The 13,530-nt window shown below is 44.4% G+C and overlaps 1 protein-coding gene across 7 annotated transcripts in view; it reads right to left on the bottom strand.

The window, feature by feature from the left end:
* Ggact (gamma-glutamylamine cyclotransferase) overlaps nt 1-6,948 on the bottom strand; it is a 36,519-nt gene extending 29,571 nt beyond the window's left edge. For 2 of the 7 annotated variants that reach the window (XM_013516034.1, XM_005374046.2), the window contains exons 1-2: nt 6,018-6,481; nt 4,619-4,769 (exon numbers count right to left, since the gene is read on the bottom strand). The gene's annotated coding sequence lies outside the window, so the exon portion shown is untranslated. The other 5 variants (XM_005374047.2, XM_013516040.1, XM_005374051.2 and 2 more) reach the window with 5 other exon arrangements.
* Nucleotides 6,949-13,530: the final 6,582 nt, after the last annotated feature.

Here is a 13,530-nt window from a genome sequence, read left to right as displayed (position 1 = left end):
ACCCTAAATATAAATGTGCACATAATCAACTTTATGAAAATAATTTCAAGAAGCAAACAGCTGAAAGAGTATCACAAATAACTTTTTAAACAAAACAAAGTCTTGGGTGTATGGTGATAACAACCTTAATAATCCTTCACTATTTCTTTTTCTAACCCTACTTGATGTAATTAATATGAGTCAATGAATATGTTAGTTTTAAACCAAAAATGACTTGGCTACACAAGTCCATCCTATTTCTTCACTCTTTGAGCCAGGTCATCCGAGTGCTTGGTTTCTGGGGCTTTAAGCCACAACTACCTCAAATGCCCATCTGCCTTCACTCTTCCTTCACCATCTCACTTTTGCCTTCCAACACCCCTGCATTAGAAAGGAAGGTCTAACCCTATAGCAACCTTTCAGATGTAAAAGAGGGAAAATCAAGTCACAGTGCAAACCTGCATGCCAGCGTTCTTCTGAGTAGATGACAGAACCGCCTACTCCAGGGCTTTTAAATGGTACCAGCAATGGGAAGCTCCAGCCACAGCAGTTAACAGGAGGCAGGGCCTCCCTCAGCACGGACCTTGTGCACCAGAAGAGTTTACAGTTTCATAGGATGGGAGGAGTGAGCGAGGACAAACATTAACAGTGCACTTTGGTGACTAATCCACAGTCAACTCCATGTTTTGAAGCAAGCACAGTTGATATGGCCCAGTGACCACAGTTCCTGAATCACCTCAGGAGAGAGACACTGGACCTTCATTTTACATGGGAAATGTCACACAGTCTCCCTCCTCAAGCTCACCACACTTCTTAAAGAGAAAGGCAGTTAGACAAAAGCTTTGACTTCTATTTCAGAAACAGAGGAGCCTGTTTTTTCAAACTACAATAGCGTTTACTGTAGCTTAAAGGCATTCAGAGAAGTTAGTCTCCACTTGCACATAATTTGCTCACAGATAATTAACTACTCATCAACCTAAACTAGCATAAAACCAAAGGCAAAAGCAAATATGGACCACTGGTTACTCATAGTAAAATGGGAATAAGACACAAGATGCATACTATGAACAGGTCACTGCAAAAGGCATCTCGTATCCAGGTATTATATTCTGTAATCTTTTCCCAAATATAATCTCTCAGGGGGTGTGATTTAAAAATACTCCTAACTTTCTGGTTTTATTTTTCAGTACAGAACTTATGTGTATCTAACTGTAGAAAATCATTAGAAAACCAGAAATATTTAACTTTATAAATTTAATTCAGTAGTTTATTCAGGAATTATTAAAAATAATTTTTTATAATATCAAAAACCTGAAACCACATCACTAAAAAAACAAAAACAAAAAACCTCACAAAACACACATATCTATTAGGATGGCTTTGAGGGGAAAATCTGATAATATGAAGTGCTAAGAAGGATGTGGAGCCACTGGAACTTTCCTATACTATAGCAGGAATAGAAAACAGCAGAGCCACTGTGGGAAGTGTTCTCTAAAGTTAAGTCTAGTACTGACTGATAAAAGTACACTTTCAATATGACCCAGCCACTGTGCTCCTAGGGAACCAAGGAAGTTGAAATTTTTCCTCACACAAAGGCCCGTAACAAATGTTTAGAGCAGCTGTACTCATAATCATCCCAAACATTAAATAACCCAGTGAATGAATACACACTGTGATATATCCAGATAACGACAGTGTCCAGATAATGGCAGTGAGGTTGCATGCACAGAGGGATCTCAGTGGCAATAACTGACAGTACCTAGTCTTGATGGTTACATGCTATATATCATTCCATTTTTATGACATTCTAGAAAAAGCCAGACTTATAAGGATTGAGAACAAATCAATAGTTGCTAGGGAGGGTTTGACCACAAAGGGCACAATGAGAGAGGGTTTTGTTTTTTTTTAATCTAGCTTTTCTGGATTTTGGTGACAGAACTGCTATCAGGATTTTGATGATGGTTACAAGAATCCACACATTGTAAAACTCACATGACCATACAAAAAGTCAATTTTACTACACATGCACTAAAATAATAAAATCATGAGAGCATGCAATTATTCTAAAAAAGAAATAAAGATAGAAGAATAAGAACGTCTTGAGTGAAATTAAATTAATGCCTGACATACACTATTAAGAGATTTAAGGATGTACAAAGCAAATACAATGAAAGGGTTTTTAAAAATTCTGTTTGGAATAAGCCAACTGCACAGACCTTGTTTTTAGAAAACTGAGGAACTATGAATATAGTATTAGATATGGAATTTTGTTCATTAATGTTAGGTAGGATTTTAGTTATATAAGAAAAGAAACTTTCAGACAAAATTTATACATTAGGGTGTGAAATGACTTCAAAATTCTTTAGAAGCAAACAAAACCCCAAAACAGAGGGGCAAGAGAGCAAAGCTAGCATGCTGTGTTGATTTCTACTGCTGGGGGCTAGTGCATGAGGGTTTATTATACTCTGCTTTTGCGTAGATTTGGCAAGGTTCTTAATAAAATGCTTGCAAGAGGGACTTAAGATAACCCTAGATTATCAGGAAGGGACCTAAATCTAATGGCCAACGTCCTTATGGAGAGGAGATGCCATGTGAAGACAGGCAGGCTGGAGTGATGCAGCCACAAGCCAAGGGCCACTAGGAGCCAGGAGAGGCTGGGAAGGCGAGGAAGGATTTCCCCCATCAGCTGCCAGAGGGAGCGCAGCCCTGCCACCCCTGATGTCTCATTCTGAACTTCTGTGAACTGTGAGAGTATACATGTCTGGTGTTTTAAGCCTCCTGGTTTATGGTAATTTGTGATGGAAGGCCTATAAAACCAGTACAGTCATTGAGTAACTCTCCTCTGTACCACGTCAGGGTAGCCGTGACCTCCCATTCCACATGTTATCGTGTCAAGGTTACTAAAAGACAGAGAACTGCTGTAGGAAGCCATGGACTCCCTACCTGCAGACCTCATAGGTAAAATACTCTCAAGGTAGGACAATGTCCTTTCACTTGCCTAAAGATTTTCACCTGTTGGCCCAGTCCTGTTTCAGGACTACAGGCCATAGGAGGTACCCACATGGGCTGACAATTCCGGTGCTGCTACACAAATACACATGTGGACCCCCGGCATCTGGCTAGGGAGTTGGTGCCCTTAACCATGACACTAAAGTCTGTCTCCTACCTAAAAAATGGAAGAGCCAGACCCTGGCATTCGTTAACACGGTACTCTAGTGTTGCACACAGAACTGCTTAACATGACCAAACAGGTAGTAAATATGAGCAAGTGGGACAAAGATGGGTTCCCCGCACATTCTTTCTTTTGTAAACTTTTTTTTAAATTATGGGAAGCACAATACACACAAAACCAGAGTAATGATATAACTGATGATTCCTGAAATATTCATCTCCCAACTCTGACACACCAGCATCGAATTCATCTTAATGTTGACATTTCATTAATTTGGTATTATATGATCTGGTAGAAACAGTCCTCTTTTAATAGTCTTTTTTTTTCTTTAGAATCACATGTTCTTAGCTGCTGCAGCAATTTGGATGTGCAATGTCCTAAAGTTTCAAGTGTTAAAGGCTTGGTGGTCAGGGTGGAGTCATTGGGAGAGGATGGAACGGTGTTATGGTTTGTTTTTGGATGTTCCCCCCAGTCCTCATGCAGTCATGGGGTGGGTTTCCAGATTTCTGACTGATCCATGGTCCAATACTGGGATTATGGGTGTAAGCACTACACCTGCCCTGGGGCAGATAGTTTGCATATGTAACAGAGAGAAAGAGGCTGCTTGCTATCACTCCTCCCATTTTTGCTCTTGTTGCTTTTGCTATCTTCCACCCCATGAACCGTTGCCCTCTGCCATGTGCCACTCTGCCTTGGAGTCAACAGAGTAGGGACTGAAACTTTCACAAACTGTGAGCTAAATAAACCTTTCCTTCCTTAATTTTGGGTGTCAGGTATTTTGCCTTAGCAATGAGAGAAAAGTAACCAAGACAAACAGTTAGATGAGCTGGGACCTTACAGGAGACCCTTGGTTCTCTGGAGGTGTGTCCTCGAAGGGGACCGTGGAACTCTGCTCTCTTCCTCTCTGCTCCAAGGTTCATGGAGTGAGTGGTTTGCTCTGCCACATGGCCCCTGGCACTGACATATGGAACACCCACCTCAGGCCCAGAGCAATGGGTCAACCTCATCTTGGACTGGAAGCTTCAAAACCATGAGCCCAAATAATCTTTCCTTTATACATGAATTATCTCAGGCATTTCATTATAGGGACGTTTGTTTACCTATGTTAATATGTTGCTTTTTAAAATACTGAAATGGGCAGTTCTTTCCAAGCAAAATATAAAACAAACCCTCAAAGGGAGATCAATATTTTTACTACAAACAACCTAAATTTTCTATAGAGGACAAAAATTAAACAAAGTACAAAAAAATCGAGGGAAAATAGTTGTAATATACCTGACTGAAGATTAGCATTCTTAATGTATAAATAATTCTTAGAAATCAATAAGACCAATAGATATGAACCTAATTTCCCCCTACTGTTTTTACATAACAAAAAGACTTCCTTCGGCCTCCTCAGCATACAGCCTTTTGGCTCTAGAATTTAGGCGTCATAAACATTCTAGAAAAGAAGACAACTATTCTCACCTGTAAATTCATTCAAAGATGTGTTGCCCTTGAATCCAACAGCAGAGTGAGGCTGAGTCTTAAAAGCTTTTAGCTTCAGAATCCTTGCGCAGGACACAGGTAACGTATATGACAGAGACCAGAAAGACCAAATGCCACACTCTTGGTCCTGCTGGGGAGTGAGATGAGAAGTGAAAAACTCTGAGTGTTTAAAAAGGGCTAAAACCAAAATCAAATGACCCAACCCCTCTTAGAAGGCAATCTCGAATCCTGAGTTTGAAACCGTGGAAGAGAACTATTACCTTTTGTGTAAATATGGCTCTCCAGCCCAAGGGCCAGAGAATGCCTTGACTAGACTTTCCCACTGACCTAGAGGGAGGGCTCGAAGTTCTCTACCTCCCTGAAAAATAAGTTATATCTCTGCTACAAATAAGGAGAGAAAAGAGAGAGAATAAAGTGTGTTCTCAGTCATCAGGCAAAGTATATTGAAGGAAAGCCGAGCTTCCTGGATGAGGGTTTCTAGGACTCAAAAATATTTAAATGTTTAAAAATTCAAACCGTGTGAGAAGTAGACTTGCCAAATATGGTGATCATGAACTTAATTAAGCCTTAAGATCTGACCTCCTATTTATAGGAAATAAAGGGGTTGAAAACAGCAAACTAAATCATACTACACAAAAAGTAACCGAAGGAATTCAGAATGCGAGGTTCCTCAAGCTAAAGTCTCTTACCACTTTCTCTTTAAAGCCTTTTCCTGCTAATTCGTGCTTTAGTTGTAATTTCCATTACAACTAAAACAAGATTCCACACTGGCCACTGACACTAGAGCAAACTATTTGTGTACAAAAAATCCACCAACTAGGAACTAATTTAATTCTGTAAAGTCAGCCTTTAAAAGACAAATGCTCTGCACTGCGCAAGACCGGTCCGCTTCCTGAGGAACTTCCGGTTTCGAGAGCACGTTCAGGGCCAGGGGGGCGCACGGCCGGACAGGGCTCTGCATATCAGGCTTCGGTTCCTTCAGTGGGGCCAGGCAGGTCTTTAGTTACAGAACCACGTCCATAAGCACCTGTGTGTTTAAGATCTACCCTTTACATAGGTCCATATTTAGGAATGTTTAGTGTTTACTTCGTTTCTCCCCGGGACATTTGGAAACGTGAATAATCTGCTCCTTAAAAAAAATACGGCGGCAAGCCTAGTGAATACTGTTTTTACTTCAACGCTAATAAACTCAGCTCGGAGTCAAGAAGCTGTGTTCGGCAAACACCTCCGCTGGGCTTTGAGGGCGACCCCGGCGGCGCCGCACGCCAGAGGGGTAAAAGCAAAGACAACCTCGCTGCCATCGAGGCCGTCAGGGAAACAGCTCCCAGAACTCGTGCGTCACGAAAGGGTCCAAAGAACTCGAACATGAGAGACTCACTCATGCCAGAAGTTGCTTAGACATTTCTTTTGCACGTTTTGGTTTCCGCACAGATAGCTCTAAAATTAACCGCAGAAGCTCCTTCTACTCAGGTTCCTTTTACCGCCACTGTCCGAGGGGCTTCCCCGTTTCACCAGAGCCCAGGTGGGCGTCAGGCACTGTCAGCGCCCTGGGACTGTCCTGCGCGGCCTTCCGGCACCAAGCGGGCCCTCGGCCCGAGGGTTCCGGCGGTCAAACGCGTCCTCCTGTCGCGGGTCCGGGGTCGAACGCGCCCTCCGACCGAGGGTTCCGGGTCGTGCGGTTCTCCAGTCCGGGGTCCCCGCCCTTCGGCCGCGAGCTCCCAGTCCCCAGGGACGCCGGGGATTCCGACTCCGCTGCCCAGCGCAGGCGGCAGGAGCGGAGCGCAGCGTCAGGATTCCTAGTCCCCGCCCGTGCCCGGCGCCTCACCTGCGGCCCAGAGGGGCCATCAGGGATAGCGGGCGCGCCCGTGGAACAAAAATGCCCCGCAGCGCTGGCGCCGCACCCAGGCCTCCCCGGGCGGCGCCCCCTGCAGGCGGGACGCGGCAACGCACGCACCCCGCAGGCCGCGGCTCACCTGCATCTGCGCGCGCACACCTGCCGCGCCCCCCTCCCCTCCCCCGGCGCGGGACCGCAGAACCACGAGGACCCCTCGCCCGGACGCCGCTGCGGTCGCCCAGGCAACCGGCCCAAGCCGCGCCGCAAACACGCACACAACGCACCCAGGCAGGCGTGCTCGGCCTTGAGCCCGTGTTGGACGCAGACACACCTGGGACACAACCGGGACACAACCTCATCAAACAGACTGACAAACAGCTCCGCAAACTCGGGGACACAACACACGCCACAGCTCAGGCACCCCTGCGACGATTCCCGTGTTACAGGTACTCACGCACCACCGAAGCCTCACACCTGCATCCACACGTGCACGCCGGGTACGGATTGTCATGTGGCCACACGCCTCGTGCACACGTTCTCCACTTTAAAATGGGAGGGGGAACCAGAGATGGGGAACGGAGGGTCGGAAGGAAGAAAAGGGAATTTAAAGGAAAAAAAAAGAAGGGAAAAAAATGGAAGTCAAGCTTTTGTAAATGGGTAATGGAAAAAGGGTTGGAGGGAGGGAAGGGAAAAGGGACCAAAAAGAAAAATGATGAGTTATGTACATGTACAAATCCCCCATGATGAATGTGATCACTATGTACTGCACACATGTACTAATAAAAAAGACAAAAAAAAATTGGTTTCGAGGCAGTGGATGGGATGGCTTTCACTTATCGGGACTCGCATGTAGGTGGACTGCTTGAAAGCTTTTTTATAATCTGATATTTAATTCAGACATATCCATGCTGATTATGGTTGTGTTTCAAACAGCTGTGCAATTCCAGAAGAAATCGAAGAGATCAGATTCATTTACTTGTAACTTAGAATTCTTTCTTCTTGTCTTGGGCTCTTCATGATTAAATTAAAATGTACAGAAACCTCTTCTAGCATATATTTTTATCATTAACATTTTACAGGGTAGCAGTAATCTTAGCTTTTCAGAGGAAGAGAGTGCTTCTATTTTTATTGCAGTTTTTCTTTCCTGGGGAGGAGATCATGTCAGGACAGAAGTCAAATGGATGGGTCGATAATTCTTCTGATGGAAGCCAGGCATGGTGGCACACTCCTGGGACCCCAGCACTCAAACAAACAAACAAACAAACAAGTATTTCTGATAAAGGAAAATAAAAGCCGATGGTCTGGTGAGGCTGAGAAAGTTTGATCCAACAGAGATCCAGCTCTGTGGGATGAAGCCTTCAGTTTAACCAGTTTAACTTTCAAAAAAAAAAAATAGCTAAGTTTTGCAGGGTGTGGCAGTGCACACCTGTAATCCCAACACTCAGGAGGCTGAGGCAGGAGGATCATTTCGAGTTTGAGGCCAGCCAGGGTTACAAAGTGAGCTCAAAGCCAGCCTAAACTGCATAACGAGACCCTGTCTCAAAAAGACTGCAGGGTGGGCGGGGGAAGCTCAGTTTTAGGTACCGTGGTACCTCAGTTCACGAACTCAATTTGTTCCACAATTCTGGGAAGGATGGCCACAATCATGTTTATCACCCGATGTGGAGTTCACAAAAGGAAGCAAAGTTTTGTTGAATGCTTTTGTGCAAACAGAATTGTTCGTGAACAGAAGCATTAGTGAACTGGGGTGTGACTGTAGTCATTTTTGGAACGTGTGCCCCATCCAGCACCAGGTGGGTATTGAAGAAAGTACTCTTTGGCCACACTCTTGCCTTTCCAGTCAGTGAGTCTAGGTATGGGACGCTGCACACGGAGCATTTTAACAAGAGAAGCTAACGTGGGTTCAGGGTCCAGTCTGAGCAGCAGGGTCCATTAAGGAGTAACTTGTGCTTCTCAGACATTAATGCACTTGTAAATCAACTGAGGCTCTTGTTCCAGAATGCAGAGGCTGCTTTGATAAGCCAAGAAGAGGGTCTACAGTTCTGCAGATTCACAGCACTGGGTGCTGATTTACTTACCTGCAGACCCCGTGTGAAGATAGCTGCTCAGCAAGGGCAGGGGTGGGAGTGGGAGGTCCCTCATAAACGAAGAAGGCACAAGCTAGGCCTAGTGGCTCAGTGTCTGTAATTCCAGGTATCCCAGGAGGCTGAGGCAGGAATGTCACAAGTTCAAGCCCAATGAGGGCAACTTAGTGAGATCCTGTCTCAAAATAAAATTGAAGAAAGGGCTGAAGATGCAGCTTGTAGAAAAGCCATTGCATAGTGTGTGGGCAGCCCTGGGCTCAAGTTCCAATACCAGGGAAGGAGGACACCACAGATATTCTCAAGGAAATGAATTGTTCCAGATGAGTCCTTGGCGTTCCAGTTTGGGGTTGGAGGGTGCAGCAGGTGAGCCAGCTGCTCTGGGGACCTGGCTGATTCCAAGTCTGTTACGCTGTATCCAGGATGGCCAAGTCACTCCCTGCAAGGAGTTCTCACCAGTGAGCTGTGTTCCTGCTCATTCTAGTCATGCCTTTCCAGTTTACCGCCTGCCACTCCCTGCAGGCCACCGTCAAAGCACCGTATATATCTTCAAAGAAAGCACCACAAACATTTTGCTTTTCAACACCAAGGATTAAAATTAGCACATTGGGGCCGGACGTGTAGCTCCTCGGCTCCTTGGTAGAGACTTGCTGGAAAGCAAACAACAAAATCACTATCAAATTGTCTTTCACAAGAATTACCTGTTTGACTATTTATTCCCTAACTTCTCACAGGAATTGCAGGCTCTACTGTCCTAGTCTCTTTCACGCTGTTGTAACTGAAGACCTGGGTAATTTATGAAGAACAGAAATTTCTTTGTCAGAGTTCTGCAGGCTGGGGAGGTGCGGGTCCAAGAGGGAGCCAGGGCGGGTTTTGGTGTCTGGTGAGGTGGCACCTTTGGTGTTGTCTCCTTCCACGGCAGAAAAGAGAATGAACAAAGAACACAGGCTCACAAGCTCCTCTGTAGGAGCATCAAACCATCTGTGAGGGTGGAGCCCTGCTGGCCTAACCCCGGGGATGGATATGGGATAGAACCCAGGGCCTCTACAGTGAGCCACAGTGAGGCTGTGTTTCACATTTTGAGACAGGGTTTTGCTAAGTCACTGAATTCCCTGGGCTGGACTCAGACTCACACTTTTGATCCTCCTGCCTCAGCCTCCCAGAGTGCTGGGATTACAAGCATGTGACCCCTTACCCAGCCAACCTCATCACTTCTTAGAGCCCCATCTCCCAACACCATTACACTGGCAATTAATCTTCAGTGTGAGTTTTGGAGGTGAACAGCATGCAGGCCACGGCATTAGTTTTTGAGACCTGGGTGTAAGTAAGTAGATGCCTATTTTATGTTTATATCTGACTAAACACACGGCTGTTTAATGCCACGCAGAAGAGGCTGGGCTTATTTCCTTTAACCCCTCCTGCCTGCCTCCAGCATTGCAAATACCACACAGTGGGTGGGAAATTCTTCTGCACCTCTGGGAACCGTGGTTCTCTCGTGAAACAAACATCGAAAGGAAAGGCTGAATAAGGAGCGTGCCGCTGAGCCGCACAACACTATAAAACCTACTGAAATAGCACCGAAGTCTTCTTGTAAATCATGAAAAAAAAAATTTGTGGCCCCAACTAGCCTGCAGCCTACTTCCAACCCACCACGTGTATTTGTAGTGCTCTCAAAAGAACAAAAATAATTGATGAAATTCAAAATGCAGGGCTGTAAATAAAGTTTTCCTAAAATACAGCCTCACCTGTCTCTAGGTTCTTTACAGCTGCTTTCTCCCAATAGCAACAGAGATGAGTAGTCCAAAGCATTTATTATCTGCCATTTTGTTTAACCTGCAAACTTTGTAACTCTAGCGTCTGTCTGTCTTGCTCTGAGACAGGGTTTCACTATGTAGTTCAGGCTGGCCTTGAATTCACTATGTAGCCCAGGTTGGCGTTGCAGTGATCCTCCTGCCTCAGCCTCCTCATCACTGCACCATGATGCCTGGCTCCAGCTTCTTTTTAATGCCTGCCTCTTCCTTTCTGTTTTTTTTTTTTTTTTTTTTTTTTTTTTTTTTTTTTTCCCGGTACCGGGAATCGAACTCATGACCTCGTGCTTGCCAGGCAAGTGCAGTGCCACTGAGCTAAATCCCCAGCCCTTGCCCCTCCTTTCCATAAGGAGTGAATCTGTAGGGTTATTCCCTATGGCCCAAGTGTCATGAGCCCAGGTCTATATTCCTTGGTATGTTTCAGGCACCTCATGCCACAGCAGAGTCCTTATTTAATAATATTTATTTCATTGGAGTTTACTCTTTGATCTTTTCTCCTATGTAAATCAATAATGAACTCAACAAAAAGTCTTCATAGTTGCTACATATGTTAGGCTAGTTTAGAAAATATGTGTGTAGAAAGCAGACAATAGAGGGGCCCGGGATATAGCTCAGTGGCATAAGCGCTTGCCTGGCAAATGTGAGGTCATGAGTTTGATTCCTAGTACCAAAAAAAAAAAAAAAGAAAGAAAATAGACAATAGAATATAATCTCTGAGTCTGGGATTTCTTACTTCCATTTCTAACCCTGGCTCTAAAAACTTGTTGTTAAATTTGAAGGCAGCAGGATCGTTTTTGCTTTCTTTTCCTTCTGTCAAGTTATTCTAATTGGTACAGCGAGTCTCACTGCTAAGCAATGTCCACAGCAAAGAAATTAACAAGCAGAAAAAGCCAGCATCATGAAGTTAAGTTCACTTACATGAAATTCAACCTCGGTATTTCTGGAATTAATGTTTAAAAGATGATGTGGGCTGCTGCTGGGATTTAAAAAAAATAAAACCTTGACCTTTCCTCCACAAAAGATATGCAGTATCTTTTCTAAAGAGTATATAAAAATTTCTAAGCAGGTGAAGTTGCAGTGGTTTATTCTTGCCCATGATTTATAGTTTCAGGAATAATACAGACTGGAGTAAAGCACTGCATGGGATTATTTCATTGGCTTTGGTGAATAAATCTCTATTGTGTATAGGAAAATAATTGTAAGAATTCAGAGAAGTAATATGACCTGTCAAATATGTTCTCCATCATGATCAAGCTAATTATATCACAAAGAGTCATCACCATGCACAACTGGGTCAGTTACTTTTCCTGTAGCTCAGAAAAAACACCCAACACCCTAAGTTAAGGGAGGAAAGGCTTATTGTAGCTCATAATTTGTAGAGGTTTCTGTTCATAGTTGGCTGGTCCAGGGCAGGGTGGAATGGCAGAGGGCATCACAGAGGAGAAATCAGTATGTGGCAGAGCAGGCAGGAGGCAGCAGCAGTGTGCCTCTAGACCACAAGGCTTTTGGGTAATGCCACCCATTCCCAGGATGGGCCTTCCCACTCTCCACACCAGAACTGTGCTACACTAATCAGTGGACTAATTTAGTTCTCATACCCTTAACCCACATTCACATACCCTAGATCAGGGATGGCAAAACTTAGAGATAAGCATCCAAACTACAACGCATAACCCACTTACTTATTGTAAAGTGCCAACCCTGCAGTGAAAATGGAATAGTAAGGTTTTAGTTTAGAAAAAAAAAAAAAAACTCATACATTAACATCTTTTGTCTTAAAACAACACATGTGCCATATGTTCACCACCACTGCTGCAGATTCAGCCACCTCCAAAAAGCCCCATCTATGAGCCCATGAGGCTTTGTGCAAAGAATGCATCCTTTTATGCAAAAAGTGTTTAGTCCATCTCGAAGAGTTGCCAGAGTCCTAACAATTTCAGCACTGCTTAAAAGTCCAAGTCTTTGAGATTTAAGGCAGACTCTTACTTGCAAGCCCCTTCACGAAGGAAAAGAAAGTTAAACACTTCCAAAATACAACAGCACAAGATAAACATTCCCATTCCAAAAGGTACAAATAGGGGTATAGAAAGGAGTGGGACCAAAGCAAGTCCAGAAGCAGGAAGGACAAACATTAAGTCCCATAGTTTCATGCCCAGCACCTGGGGCAACTAGTGACAAGATATGAACTCCAAAGGGTTTGGGTGGCTGCACCCCTACGGAACTGCCCTTGCTTGCAGCCTCACGGATTTTCTCATGGGATGGCTTTGCTCACTACTTGCTACCTTCCTCAGATGATCCTCATTCCTGGCTTCTCCAAGCTTCTGGGGTCTCCACTGCACTTTTGGCTTCACGCACACAGCTTCACATGTTGCCATTTCAGGGGCACACTGCCTGGCCTCTCAGGACTTCTGAAATCTGGGTGGAAGCCTTCCCAACCCCACAACTCCTGAATTCTAGATATGCCTAAAACCAGCACCACATGGATGATGCCAAGGTCTGCTGCCAGCTGAACAGTAGCCAGGCTTCCTTCTCTCTTGTCTGTAGTGGTCAAGTGTCTATGAACCAAATCCCAAGGAATGACTTCCCTAGGCTGTCATCATTCTGGAAAATGGTGCTATGGGGCTCTCTTCTCAAAGCAAAGTCTTTCATCTTTACAACTCTGAGGCTGCAAAAGCTGGATTCCTGCTGGTTCTTGTGATGCCTTCAGGGCATCTTTTCTATTGTCTTGTTCCTTTGCAGCAACCAAGATTTTCTCTGTTCTATCTTTGCAGGCCACAACTTTACTGGAGCTTTCTTTCTAGCCAAACTCAAAACACTTTAAATCATTCTGTTGGGCTATTTGCTCTTGATTCTCAAGGTACAGCTGGCTAAAAGCCCCCAACAGTAGCCATGCCACCACCTCAACATTCGACTGTTTTGAAATTTCTTCCACCAGATTAATTAGTCTACTGCACTTAATCTGTCTCCTGTAAAGTCTTTGGATGGACATAAACAAAATACAGGCAAATTTTCTGCCAAAGGATAGCACACATGATCTGGAGTCCAATCACCAATGCAACTGTTGTTCCTAATTGAATCCTCCTGAGCCTGGTCTGTAACAGCTGCTTTTCTATCAGAATTCTTCTTTTGAGGTCTGAACAGAATCTCCTGTCAAGTTCAGATTATAGC

Source organism: Chinchilla lanigera, unplaced genomic scaffold, assembly GCF_000276665.1.
Source record: "Chinchilla lanigera isolate Chin_1 unplaced genomic scaffold, ChiLan1.0 scaffold00003, whole genome shotgun sequence".
In the NCBI taxonomy this organism is placed as follows: domain Eukaryota; kingdom Metazoa; phylum Chordata; class Mammalia; order Rodentia; family Chinchillidae; genus Chinchilla; species Chinchilla lanigera.
Note: the sequence above shows the minus strand (reverse complement) of the source record. Positions and strands in the feature narration are given on the sequence as shown.